Source organism: Chiloscyllium plagiosum, unplaced genomic scaffold, assembly GCF_037043375.1.
Source record: "Chiloscyllium plagiosum isolate Xiang-an unplaced genomic scaffold, Cpla_swu_hap1 HiC_scaffold_8, whole genome shotgun sequence".
Lineage (NCBI taxonomy): Eukaryota > Metazoa > Chordata > Chondrichthyes > Orectolobiformes > Hemiscylliidae > Chiloscyllium > Chiloscyllium plagiosum.
This window is the reverse complement of record NW_028270146.1, coordinates 45,249,055-45,263,170: the sequence shown is the minus strand read 5'-3', so window position 1 is coordinate 45,263,170 and position 14,116 is coordinate 45,249,055.

The following is a 14,116-nucleotide window of genomic DNA, read 5'->3' as shown; positions in this document are numbered from 1 at the left end:
TCCCACTGATTATGAAATACCATCCTCCCTCAGATGATGAATCAGTACTCTTCCATGTTGAACAATGCTTGGAGGAAGCACAAAGGGTGGCAAGGGCACACAATATACACTGGATTTTAATTACTACCACCAAGAGTGGCTCAGCAGTAGCATTACTGTTCAAGCTGGTCGGATCCTAAAGGACATAGCTGCTAGACTGGATCTGCGGCGCGTGGTGAGGGAACGAACAAAGAGGGAAATACATAGTCGATATCATCCTCCCCAATGTGCCAGCTGCAGATCATCTGTCCAGGCCAGTTGAAGTAAGAGTAACCACCATACAGTTCTTCTGGAGACAAAGACAAGCCTTCACATTAAAAATAATCTCCATCATGTTTACACCACCACTGTGCTAAATGGGACAGACTTCGAACAGACCTAGCAACTCAAGATCAGGCATCCATGAGGTGCTGTTAGCCATCAACAGTAGCAGAATTGTACTCCAACACAATCTGTAACCCCATAGCCCAGCTTAGCCCATACTCACTCAACCAATACCATGCAGCCAGGGATCAACTCTAGTTCAATGCAAAGTGCAGGAAGGCATGCAATGAACAGCACCAGGCATACCTGAAGATGATGTGTCAACCTGGTGAAGCCACCAAACAGAACTACTTGCATGCCAAAAAGCATAAGCAGCAAGTGATAGACAGAATCATGCAATCCCACAACCAAGTTCTGTAGTCCTGCCACATTCAGTCATGACTGATGGTGGACAATTAAATAGCTCACTGAGGAGGAGGATCCACAAATATCCCCATCCTCAATGATGGAAGACCCAGCACATCAGTGCAAAGATAAGGTGGAAGCATTTGCAGCAACCCTCAGCCAGAAATGCTGAGTGGATGATTCATCATAGCCTCCTCCAGCATTATGGATAACAGTCTTCAGCCAATTCGATTAACTTCATGTTGGAGACACTGGTTACTGCAAAGGCTGTGGGCCCTGACAACATTCTGACAATAGTACTGAAGATTTGTACTCCAGAACTTGCAGGATAAATCCAACCTGGCCAATAACTGCCCCATCAGTCCACTGTGATCATCAGTAAAGTGACGGAAGGTGTCATCAGCAGTGCAATTAAGCAGCACCTGCTCAGCAATAATCTGCTCAGTGACGCCCAGTTTGGGTTCCTCCAGGGCCACTCAGCTCCTCATTACAGCCTTGGTTCAAACATGGACAAAAAAGCTGAATTCCAGAAATGAAAACAGAAATTACTGGAAAAACACAGCACAGGAACTTAATTCCACAGGTGAGGTGAGAGTGACAGCTCTTGACATCAAGACCTCATTCAACTGAGTGCGGCATCAAGGAGCCCAAGCAAAAATACAATCATCAGTGGGCAAACTTATTGGAGTCATACTTAGCACATTAGGAAGATGTATGTGGTTATTGGAGGTCAGTCATCTCAGCTCCAGGACATCTCTGCAAGTCAGGTTGGTGTTCTAGGCCCAACCATCTTCAGCTGCTTCATCAATGACCTTCCCTCCCTCGTAAGGTCAGAGGTGAGGAGATTTGCCGATGATTGCACAACGTTCAGCACCATCCTTGACTCCTCGTATCCTGAAGCAGTCCAAATACTACAAGGTTTGGACAATGTTCAGGCTTGCCCTGACAAGTGACAAGTAACATTCACACCACACAAATGCCAGTCAATGACCATCACCAATAAGAGACAATCTAACTATTTTCCCTTGACATTCAATAATGTTACCATCACTGAATCCCCCACTATTAGTATCCTGGGATTACCATTGATAAGAAACTCTTTGGATTTGCCACAACGTACAGTGGCCACAAGAGTGGGTCAGAGGCTAGGAATATTGCAATGAGTAACTCATCTCATGCCTCCCCAAAGCCTGTCGACCATTTACAAGGCATAAATCAGGAGTCTGATTGAATACTTCCTATTTGCCTAGATGGGTGCAGCTTCAACAGACTCACTAAGCTTGATACCATCCAGGCCATTTGACTGGCGCTGCATCCACAGCATCCACTCCCTCCATTACTGACACTCTGTAGGCATAGTATGTACTATCTACAAGACGCTGTATAGAAATTCATCAAAGATCCTTCAACAGCACCTTTCAAATCAATGACCACTTCCATCTAGAAGGAGAAGGCAGCAGATGGAACACCAGCACCTGCAAATTCCCTTACAAGCCACTCACCAATCTGACTTGGAAATATATCAGCGTTCCTTCACTGTTGCTGGGTCAAAATCCTGGAATTACCTTTCTAAGGTCATTGTAGGTCAATTTACGGCACACAGACTGTAGCAGTTCAAGAAGGCGACTCACCATCACCTTCTCAAGGGCAACTAAGGACAGGTAATAAATGCTGGCCAGCCAGTGATGCCAATGTCCCATGACTAAATAAAATAAGGTCATTGGTAATCAGAAAGCTATCAATCTCTGCCTTAAACATATGCAAAGACTGAGTTTCCATAGCCATCTGTGGTACAGAATTCCAAAAGTTCACAACCCTTTAGAATCAAAAAATTTCCACATCTCAGAATTAAGAGATAAGTTGGTTAGGGATAGTCACACGGTTTTGTGAAGGATAGGTCGTGCCTCACAAACTTTACTGAGTTCTTTGAGAAGGTGACTAAACAGGTGGATGAGGGTAAAGCGATTGATGTGGCGCATATGGATTTCAGTAAGGCATTTGATAAGGTTCCCCACGGTAGGTTATTGCACAAAATGCATAGGCATTGAATTGAGGGTGATTTAGCTGTTTGGATCAGAAATTGACTAGCTGAAAGAGGATAGAGGGTGGTCGTTGATGGGAAATATTCATCTTGGAGTTCAGTTACTAGTGGTGTACTGCAGTGGTGTTTTGGGACCACTGCTGTTTGTCATTTTTATAAATGACCTGGATGAGGGCATAGAAGGGTGGATTCGTAAATTTGCAGATGATATCAAGGTCAGTAGCGTTGTGGGTAGTGACGAAGGTTACAGAGAGATGTAGATAAGCTGCAGAGCTAGGCTGAGGGATAGCAAATGGAGTTTAATGCGGAAATGTGTGAGGTGATTCACTTTGGAAGGAGTAACAGGAATGCAGCGTACTGGGCTAATGGGAAGATTCTTGGTAGTGTAGATGAGCAGAGTGATCTCAATGTCCATGTATACAGATCCTTGAAAGTTACCACACAGGTTGATAGGGTTGTTAAGAAGGCACATGGTGTGTTAGCTTTTATTGGTAGAGGGATTAAGTTTCGGAGCCACAAGGTCATGCTGCAGCTGTACAAAACTCTGGTGCAGCCGCACTTGGAGTATTGCGTACAGTTCTGGTCACCACATTATAGGAAGGATGTGGAAGCTTTGGAAAGGGTTCAGAGGAGATTTACCAGAATGTTGCCTGGTATGGAGGGAAGGTTTTATGAGCAAGGTGTGAGGGACTTGAGGCTGTTTTTGTTAAAGAGAAGAAAGTTGAGAGGTGACTTAATTGAGACATATAAGATAATCAGAGGGTTAAATAGGGTGGGCAGTGAGAGCCTTTTTCCTCGGATGGTGATGGCTAGCACAAGGTGACATAGCTTTAAATTGAGGGGTGATAGATATAGGACAGATGTCAGAAGTAGTTTCTTTACTCGAGAGTAGTATGGGCGTGGAACGCACTGCCTGCAACAGTAGTAGACTTGCCAACTTAAAGGGCATTTAAATGGCCATTGATAGGCATATGGATGAGAAAGGAATAGTGTAGGTTAGATGGGCTTCAGATTGGTTTCACGGGTCAGTGCAACATCAAGGGCTGAAGGGCCTGTACTGTGCTGTAATGTTCTATGTTCTATGCTCTGAGAAGAATGGCAAATTATTTTAAAATTTTTTTTTAAGGACCCTGATTCTAGATTCCACAGCCTGCTTGTTTTACAGCATATCTTGTCTGTACCTTTAAGTCTTTTATAAGTTTTAATGTTTCTCTGTGAAATGCAAGAGAAAACAAGCCCAGTTTGCACGACCTCTCTTCATAGAATAGTCCCACTATCCTGATGGACCTTTGTCACACTCTTGCTATAGAGACCAAACCTGCACACTGTACTCCATGTGCGGTCTAACCAAGTTCCTATACAAGTGAAGTAAGTTTTCATTATTCCTGTACTCAAATCCTTTTAGGATAAAATTTAACATTCAATTCAGTTCTCAACAGCTCACTGCACCTGCATGTTAGCCTTCAGTGACTTCTCCACAAGGACCTCTCGGTCCCTTTGTGCATTTGCACTTTCCAACCTCTTATCAGCTAAGACATACTCTGCACATCTGTTTCTCCCAACAAAGTGGATAACCTCACATGTTTTCACATTATATTCCAACTGCCATGTTCTTGCCCACTTTCTAAGCTGCTTTACATTATCCTCACAAAACAAATTTCCACTTGTATTTTATGCTCGTAAATTATGAAATATTACATTTGGTCCCCAATTCCAAATCATTTTTATGTGTACTATATATTTTTAATTTGTAATACCTCCAAAATACTTCAGCAAGTTCATCAAACATAATTCCCATTCGCAAATCCGTGCTGACTATTACATATCGAAGTTAAAAATCACACAACCCAAAGTTATAGTCCAACAGGTTTATTGAAACTACAAGCTTTCAGAGTGCTGCTCCTTTGCCAGATAACTAGTGGGGCAGGATATTCCAAATCAGATCATTATCAGCCAGGTATCTACTTATCCCATCCTTCATAACAGATTCTGGCATTTTCCCTACTACTAATGTAAGCTAGTCATATCTATAGTTCTCTGCTTCCTCTCTTGCTTCCTTCTCAACTAGCGTGGTGACATTTGCTATCCAATCTGCAGGAATTATTCCAGAATCTCTAGAATGCTTGAAGATAAACATCAATGCATCAACCATCGCTGTAGCACCTCCTTCAACACTCTGGAATGTATACCATTAGAATCTGGGGATTGATCAAATTCAGTCCCATCAATTTCTTCAATGCAATTTTATTTATCCTAATTTGCTTCAACTTCTTATAGCTCCTTTGAACTCTGGTTCTGGGAGATTGCTGGCATCTTGCTCAGTGAAAACAGACACAAAGTAATCATTGAGCATCATTTCTTTTTCATAAGTTCTCCTAACTCTGCCTGTAATGAACACACATCTGTATTAGCTAAACATTTCCTGTCACGAAAACCTTTAAAAGCTTTTGCAATCCATTGTTTATGGTTTTCATTTGATTCTACTTGCCCCTTCTTCGTAGTTTCTTGGTCCTCCTTTGTTGTACTATATAAATATATCAATCTTCAGAATTATTACTTTTTCTGAAATTTTGTGGCTGTTTTCTTCCAATCTTTTACTAACTATAGCTGACCTTTTTGAGTCTGTACCTTGAGTGAATATACATTTGCTGTCAGTCATGCAATAGTTCGTAAAGACTATCCATTGCCTATGTATAGTCCTAGGAGAAAGTGAGGACTGCAGATGCTGGAGTACCAGAGTTGAAAAATGTGGTGCTGGAAAAACACAGCAGGCCAGGCAGCATCCGAGGAGCAGAGAGTCGATGTTTCGGGCATAAGCACTCCTTCAGGAATCCATTCTATGTATAGACCTGTCTTTTAATGAATTTTCACAATCCCTTCAGCCAATTCGTGCCTCATGTCTTTGTAATTTTCCTTATTCAAATTTTACACCCTTGCTTTGGCTGGAAAGACCTCACTTTCACACAATATGTAAAGTTCTCTCATATTGTGGTCTTTCATCTCTTTCACAACAAGATTGTTAATTAGCCCTTTTACATCATGAATGCTAGATCTGTATCCATAAGTTGACCACCCTCTAAATTAGGGAACACTTCTTCATCTCAGTTCTAAATGGATTACCCTGTATCCTGAGACTGTGACCACTGGTTAGAACATAGAACATAGAACAGTACAGCACAGTACAAGCCCTTCAGCTCTTGATGTTGTGCCGACCTTTTATTCTACTCTAAGATCAAACTAACTTACATCCCTACAATTTATTATCATCGAAGTGCCTTTCCAAGAGTTGCTTAAATGTCCCTAATGTATCTGACTCTACTACAGCTGCTAGCAGTGTATTGCACCCACCCACCACTCTGTGTAAAGAACCTACCTCTGACATCTCCCGTAAACCTTCCTCCAATCACCTTAAATTTATTCCCCACCATGATAGCCATTTCCGCCCTAGGAAAATGACTCTGACTATTCACTCTAACTATGCCTCTCATCATCTTGTACACCTTTATCAAGTCAGCTGTTATCCTTTTTCACTCCAATGAGAAAAGCCCTAGCTCCCTCAACATTTCTTCATAAGACATGCCCTCCAGTCCAGGCAGCATCCTGGATAAGTCCCCTCAACAATCTCTCTAACGCTTCCACATCCTTCCAATAATGACGTGACCAGAATTGAACACAATATTCCAAGCATGATCTAACCAGGACTTTATAGAGCTGCAGCATAACCTCATGGCTCTTAAACTCAATTCCCCTGCTAATGAAAGCCAACACACCATGCACCTTCTGAACAATGTTATCAACTTGGTAACAACTTTAAGGGATCTATGGACATGGACCCCAAAATCCCTCTGTTCCTCCACACTGCCAAAAATCCTGCCTTTAACTGGGTAATCTGCATTTGAATTTGACCTTCCAAAATGGATAATTTCACACTTTTCCAGGTTGAAGCCTATCTGCCACTTCTCAGCCCAGCTCTGCATCCTGTCAATGTCCTGTTGCAAACTGCAACAGCCCTCTACATATCCACAACTCCACCAACCTTTGTGTCATCAGAAAACTTACTAACCCACCCTTCCACTTCCTCATCCAAGTCATTTATAAAAATCACAAAGAGCAGAAGCCCTACAGAACACCACTGGTCACTGAATTCCAAGCTGAATACTTTCCATTTACTTCCACCCCCTGTCTTCTACGGGCCAGCCAATTCTATATCCAAACAGACAGATTTCCCTGTATCCCATGCCTCCTTACTTTCTGAATGAGTCTACCATGGGGAACCTTATCAAATGCCTTGCTAAAATCCATATAGACCACATCAACTGTTCTACCTTCAATGTGTTTTGTCACATCCTCAAGGAATTCAATAAGGTTTGCAAGGCATGATCTGCCCCTCACAAAGCCATGCTAATCAAACTAGGCTTTTCCAAATAGTCATACATCCTGTCTCAGAATTATCTCTTATAATTTGCCCACCACAGACACAAGACTAACTGGTCTGTAATTCCCAGGATTATCCCTATTCCCTTTCTTGAAAAAGGGAATAACATTTGCTCCCCTCCAATCATCTGGTAATACTCCAGTGGACAGTGAGGATACAAAGATCATTACCAAAGGCACAGCAATCTCTTCCCTCGATTCCCATGGTAACCTTGGGTATATCCCTTCTGGCCCAGATAAGGGGACTTATCTATCCTCATGTTTCTCAAAATTTCCAGCACATCATCCTACTTAACATCAACCTGTTTGAGCATATCAGCCTGTTTCATGCTGTCCTCATAAATGATAAGGTCCCGCTCACTAGTGAATACTGAAGCAAAGTATTCATTAAGGACCTCCCTTACCTCCTCCAACTTCAGGCACAAGTTCCCTCCACCATCCATGATCAGCCCTACCCTCACTCTGACCATCCTTTTGATCCTCACATAAATGTATAACGTCTTAGAGTTTTTCTTAATCCTACCCACCAAAGCTTCCTCATGCCCTCTTCTAGCTCTCCTAAATCCATAGATTTACTCATGGTAGAATAAAAGACAGCTGCCTGAATGAAGCACAGACAAGAAAATAAGAAACCTACAGGCACTTATCAGCAAAGAAAGGAAAGAAAATATAAGATAGAATTCACTGTCTGAAGCTGTTGAACTCAAAGTACAGCCCTGAAGTCTATAAAGCGCCTCATCAGAAGATGAGGCACTGTTCCTCAAGCTTGCATTATGTTTCCCTGAAACTTTGCAGCAGGCCAAGGACACAAATGTACAATTAAAATGGTGAATAGCTCAATGGTCAGATACATGCTTGCAAATTAAATACAGGTGTCCCTACATCCCAACTCTATTAAAGCACCAAAGGCTGTAGCCAAACTATCTATGAGACAGTTAAAACTAGTGCAACACCTGCAAATTCTTGATTTGTTTAGTCAACTGAACTGTCCAGAGTGACAAACACAACAAAACAAAAGGCCAGAACAGCAGCTGCAGCGGGGCAATCAGAAACCAGAAACCAAAACTACATGATGTTCATGACTGGATCTTAATGTCAGTTGTTGTGTGAGTTGAGGGACCCATGAGAAGTGTTGACATGTTAAAAACTGACAGCAGGGCCTGAAAGATAAATCAACAATATTAGATCCTTTAAATAATTCTGATATATATTCCTGACTGACTCCAGGCCAGCTATGTTCATCAATACAGTCAGTGGTGTCCTGGCAAGAAACCATTCTGGGTTTTTAGTGGATCTGCTATTGCCTGAAAAAAGTGCACTGGGCAGTAGAGTTATACACTTCTGACTTTACTTTGATATGAAGGTATTTTCACTTCAAATATTTTAAGGAATGTTTATACAGTTCTGAAACAAATGGTTCATTTGAAAAACTGCAGTGATGCCTGTATTTGGTTTTTTTTTAATCAAAAATTTAACCAAAAGTTTACTTTTGACTTTTTATCAAAACCACTCAGTGGAAGAGACAATTAAACTTGGTAAACAGTCAGAGCCTTTATACACTAAGATGCTGCTTGGACTTGTTTACAGAAATGTTGGGTTTATGGCTGTCAGGAGTTTGGGGATTTTATGAACTTTGTTTGGAAATGTCAGTTGGGGTATAGCCTGCTAGGAAAGAAGAGATCCAATTCATTCTCTTCCATCTTTCTGAAAAGAAAAGAGTTCAGTGTGAGAGCTGGAAAATTGATGTAGCAGTTCTCCTGAGAACTTTCTGGAAGACATGCTCTTGGAATCTCCTGAACAAACTTTTTCTACCAGCTCTCAAAAGCCTAAAGAGTAGAAATCTGAGTTAGAAGTATTACTATTTATATCTGCATGAACTGAAAGATGACCGTGATCAATGTTTTAGAAAAACAACCAAGGAATCCACAGCTTTCCCTGTGAAAAAAATGCTTCACAAAAACCATTTGATTAATCTGGCCAGTTTTATTATTTTATTTTATTTGTCCCGGAATAGTGTTTGGTTGTCTGTCTGTCTTTTGTGTAAATGGCGGCTAAAAACCACTATTTTTGGATTTTTCTGCATAGACATTAATTTGATGACCTTGTCATTTAATTTTTCCTCTGCTAAATTTATTGTGTACTTAATAAATAATTAAGTATCTTGTTTGATACAAAACTTGTGTCTGGAATTAAATATTCACAAGATCTGGGATTGGTCATTCAAAAATCTGGTTAGGAACTATTGGTGTAATTACTGGGGGTCATCGATGGTTTCATTTGACAGTGTGTTGAATTCAGAGGTAGAAAAACTGATTTGGTTTGGCTGCCTGTCTGCCTGTCATAACAGTTGAGTCTCTTTTTATAATAAATTGACAATTTTGTTGTTTATTAAAAACCTGATTGATGGATATCTTTTGCATTCTGAAAATATTTGGATAGAGTGTATAAGTGGCTGTATTGTTAACTGGGTAAGCATTTAAATATGTCTTGTAAGCTTAGTTTTCCATAATTTCCTTTGAGTTCTGTGTGCAACAGAAGCTTCTCGAAGCTTAGAGGAACAGGGTAAGAAGGAACAGAATACTTCTATTTGCAACTTCTATTTCCTACAGTGAATTGTATTCAGTTATCCAGATTGCTAACTTTAAATATTCTCTATGACGAATGAAATATTAGACAATTTTTTATGCCTTAACTAAGTTTATAAATAAATTCTTCTGCGCAAGTGTTAAGTCTTTCAAAATAGGATCAGCAGCTTTTCCCATGAACAGTGGGAATGAACTGTAAATGCTGGAAGATGAATTTAGGATAATATGTCTAATATTTATTGCACAACATTTACATTATTCATCTCCATTTGATATTCTGAAAGATGCTTGTGTTCTTCTAGGCGATCTCTGAACACCAGGTTCTATGAGTAGGCTGACATCTTGTGGCAAACTCTAGCGAATATCTTTGTTTTGGTGCAGCTGGGCTGGGCTTTCAACTGACAATTTTCAAAATGTGCAGTGTGGAGCTAACATACCTGAGCTATTTTGTAAAATGCAACTAGCTAAACCCAAACAAAAATGGGCAGGAACAATTTCAACTGTGACAGAAGCCTAAGGAATCACAGCAAATTGACTATGTGTTACACATCCTACCTGATTTACATTTCCATGCACCATACATTGCTTCCCTGTGGAAGTTGAAAGTCACTTCACAGAATCTTACCTTTAAGAACATCAAAATGATTTTAATTTTATTTAATTTTGTCCCTAATAAAGATTCGCTGAATAACTTTACTCTACATGGCAATGGAAATGGTTTTACTGCTCCTCAGATGCCACCTGAAATGCTGCACTCTTCCAGCACCACTAATCCAGAATCTACATGGCAATGCATTTGTGAGTCAATGAAAGACAAAACTGCCATGTATCTATAATTGATTTATCACATTTTCTCCAAAAGATTGTATTTGCCTTTGCTTGATGTTTATAACAAGGTCATTGTCTTACAACTCAGCAAGTGTTACAACTCGAGCCTGGACTTTATTTAATTGTGAGTTTTTACTTACAGAGATACATATCATTCACCTCTAATTCAACAGCCAGTTTTCAGCTTGCTCCGCTAAAGGTAAATTATCAGTTGATGCTGATTAAAATTAATTTTGCTGTAAAGAATTGTAGAAGTACTGATCATAAAATTCAGCTCTGTTCTACTGAAGCTGGAAGCTCTGAAAATTGTTTGCAGTTCTTCCAGCTGGGCTCATACAACAGAAGAAATTGCCCACCAGCAACCTTACAAAACCTGAAGAAATTTGTTGAATATTTTAGACAGAATATTTGTTGAATATTTAAGAAGAAAATCTCCGCAGCAGTTTACTGTCTGAAACAAAACAGGATAAGCCTTTTATTTCTGCCAAAGACTCTAGTGCAGGTGTTTCTGATAATATTGGATTCCACAACCAATATTCAAACTAATTGTCTGAGTCAAAGGGTAAAACAAGCTCTAAAGTGGGAAACAGGAAAGAGATTTTCGATGTGATCTATTTGGCTGCAGTGTTTATCAGCAGGAGCAAAGCAGTGCAATAACAGAAGACAGAAAGGCCTTTAACAGCAGAGGTACTATTATAAACAGTCCACACTGTCAAGATTTGTGAGAAGTCTTAAGTTGCTTAGAAGAAAGCTAGAAAAAAGAAGATTCTTGATGTGTCATCTTAAGGAATCAGTGTTAAGCATTAAGTAAGCAAAGTTAGTAGTTTGTTTAATACTCTCAGGAAGAGGCATGAGCCACAAAAATAGCATCAAGTAAGTGTTGAAATTTGTGAAAAACAAACCAATTACAAGCATAGCAGCTGACCAAGGAGCTTTAGTGGGAGCGCTGAGTTTTTAGAGCCTGTCAGGATATTGTGGGGGTTAAAAGGGTTTAAACTTTCTTTCCAATATTTGTAATAGGACAGTTCTAAATTGTCCTTCTATAGCATAGCATAGTTTATTTTCTTTGTGTAATAACCATTTTTCTATTGAAAGTACGTGAGCAGCTTCTTGTGAATATGTTCAGTCACCGACTTTCACAGTTAACAAAGAGGTCTATCAAACTAGGCCTCTGTGATCTGACCTGTCCAGTATTGCCACTTTGTGGGATCATAATCCAACCACGTTCAGGCTTTGAGCAGGGTCATAGTGGGAAAGGCCATAGGCTGCCTAAAGGTGAGGTTTTGATTCCTAAACTGCACTAGCAGAGCATTGCACTGTAGCCCAGAAAGAGTGGACTACATCATTACAGCATGATGTGTCCTTCACAGCAGGAATTCTCACTAATAGAGGGATGGGTATGTTCCTGGAATGGGGCTTCACAGTAAGCGCCTGAGGGTGAAAGGGATGCTGAGGTTCAGGACATTTACCATGATGGCTGTGCAGGAAGCATGATAAAGCTCAAGATACTAGGGACAATCTAAATGCAACTTGTTTCCAAGATGAATGAACTGAGTTTTGACTTCGATCAATTGGTTGTGATTCTGTTGTTAATCTGCAAGTTTGCTGGCTGATGTTGGTGCATGCATAAGAGAAGAGAGGGGATTAGTTGTTAAAGATGTACGAACTCTTGTGAGGAATAAGACTGAGTCAGTGCTGATGGAAAGGGACAGCACCACAGCTGAGTTGGTTGCCCACTTGGTTTCTTGCTATTCCTACATGCACGCCTTTCTTTTCCAAACCAATCCACAATTTTCTTCTCTAGTGAGTGATACCACTGCCAGCTCCCATTCCCCAACTTGGACCACTCACCTTGGTCCCTCCAGCAATGAGACAAAGAGAGGGATTGAGTATAATGAGAGTGGTTGGAAGAGCAGTTAGTGGTGAAACATGAGAGGAAATGTGGTGGGTTTCCCAGTGAGTGACTAGGTATCACCGAGGTTAGGCAGATTTTGGGAAGATAAGTAGGTGAGAGCCATTAACTGGATGTGATGCATCTAACACTGATAGCTGTAGTCCATGAACCTGGATGAGAGGTATGTGCAGTGGCAGAGTTTGGGTGAGTGGTGCCCCAGTGGGTACAAGGTAGCAGAGAGAAGGTGGTCACACTTATCTTGGCATTACATGAAAGATCATTGACCGTGTTGTGGTACAGGCCAGGCATCGCTCTTGATGCCGATCTCAGCACTAACCTATATTGCAAATTCTGTCCAGGCTAGCTTCTGGCTTTCTTTGGTCGTCACTAGAAAAAAGGATATCAATCCTCTCCACCACCCAATCCAATCCGTGTCTTGGAAGCAGGGAGCTCCCCTTTGCTCTGAGCCTTTTTGAAGTTCGAATACTGGAGTTTGAAATTTACTTCCTGGGTTACAGCATCTGAAATGGTGTGCAGTTGGGCTTTAAATATGGAACTGAAGGCGGACTGACAGAGTCAAGTATGTCAACCTTGCTGGCCATTCTCCAAGAAATACACCCAATTGCTTAATTATTAAGGTTAAGAGCAGAAAATTCAGCCTGGGCCACAGTGGACTCAGCACCATGAAACTGCCAAAACACTTTAAGTGCAAGTGGGAAAATCCAGTCTCTTGGTTTTATAGCACATGCGGGTCTGATTCTGAATCCACCTTGCTGAATCTCACTGTCCCTTCCCAAGACCTTCACACTGCCCAAAACACAGAGGCTCAAAGTCTAACTTGAACAAGGAGCAACTGGCATACATTCACTGTTGAGCTCTGGCCTGTCTCATCCCATTCTCATCACTCTGGTGCCTGAATACTTCAGGCACTTCCAAACCTGGCCTTCTGCTGCTTGCCATTTGTAAGCTGCATTAGCTCAGATAAGTATTGGACTGGTGACTTTTGGTTGCTATCCAAGGTTGTGTTGATTATCATGTGTTAAAATAGTGTCACATTGAAATGTCATTGGGAAGCACTGTACTGTGTCAATAGTTGGCTGTGAGCATCAGATCCCCCAACAGGGCTCCTTCCTCAGGGGCCTTTCACAGCTCTTGTCTTTCCTCATGAGACTGCTGCTGTTGGTAAAGTGGCAGATCTTGGGCCTTTGAAAGCAAAAGATTGAAAATGGAGGCTTGGCTTGAGAGAAGTGAACCATGTGGAACACTAGGGCTCAATTGTCACATTATCAAGTATGTGGTTTCTCAGTCAATGGGTGATGATGAGGTGAAAACAGAGATAATATGAAATCATGAAGATAAGGTCAGAACAGACCTATCATTCTAAAAGGATGCAAAGACCTCTGTAACTATGATGCAGAAAACATCCTCCTATGTGCTTGAGTAAAGTGGGTGTAATCTGTCCCTTTACTGTTCTGCTCTGCTCCTTGTAGTTATGGATCTACTAGTCCTGAGATACAGGTAGAAGGCTGTCACTGAATGTGTTGAGCTATGAATATACAATTAAAGCAAGAAAACAATATTAGAAAAAAAAATAAAAATGAGATGTCACCAGGATCTAATGATTTC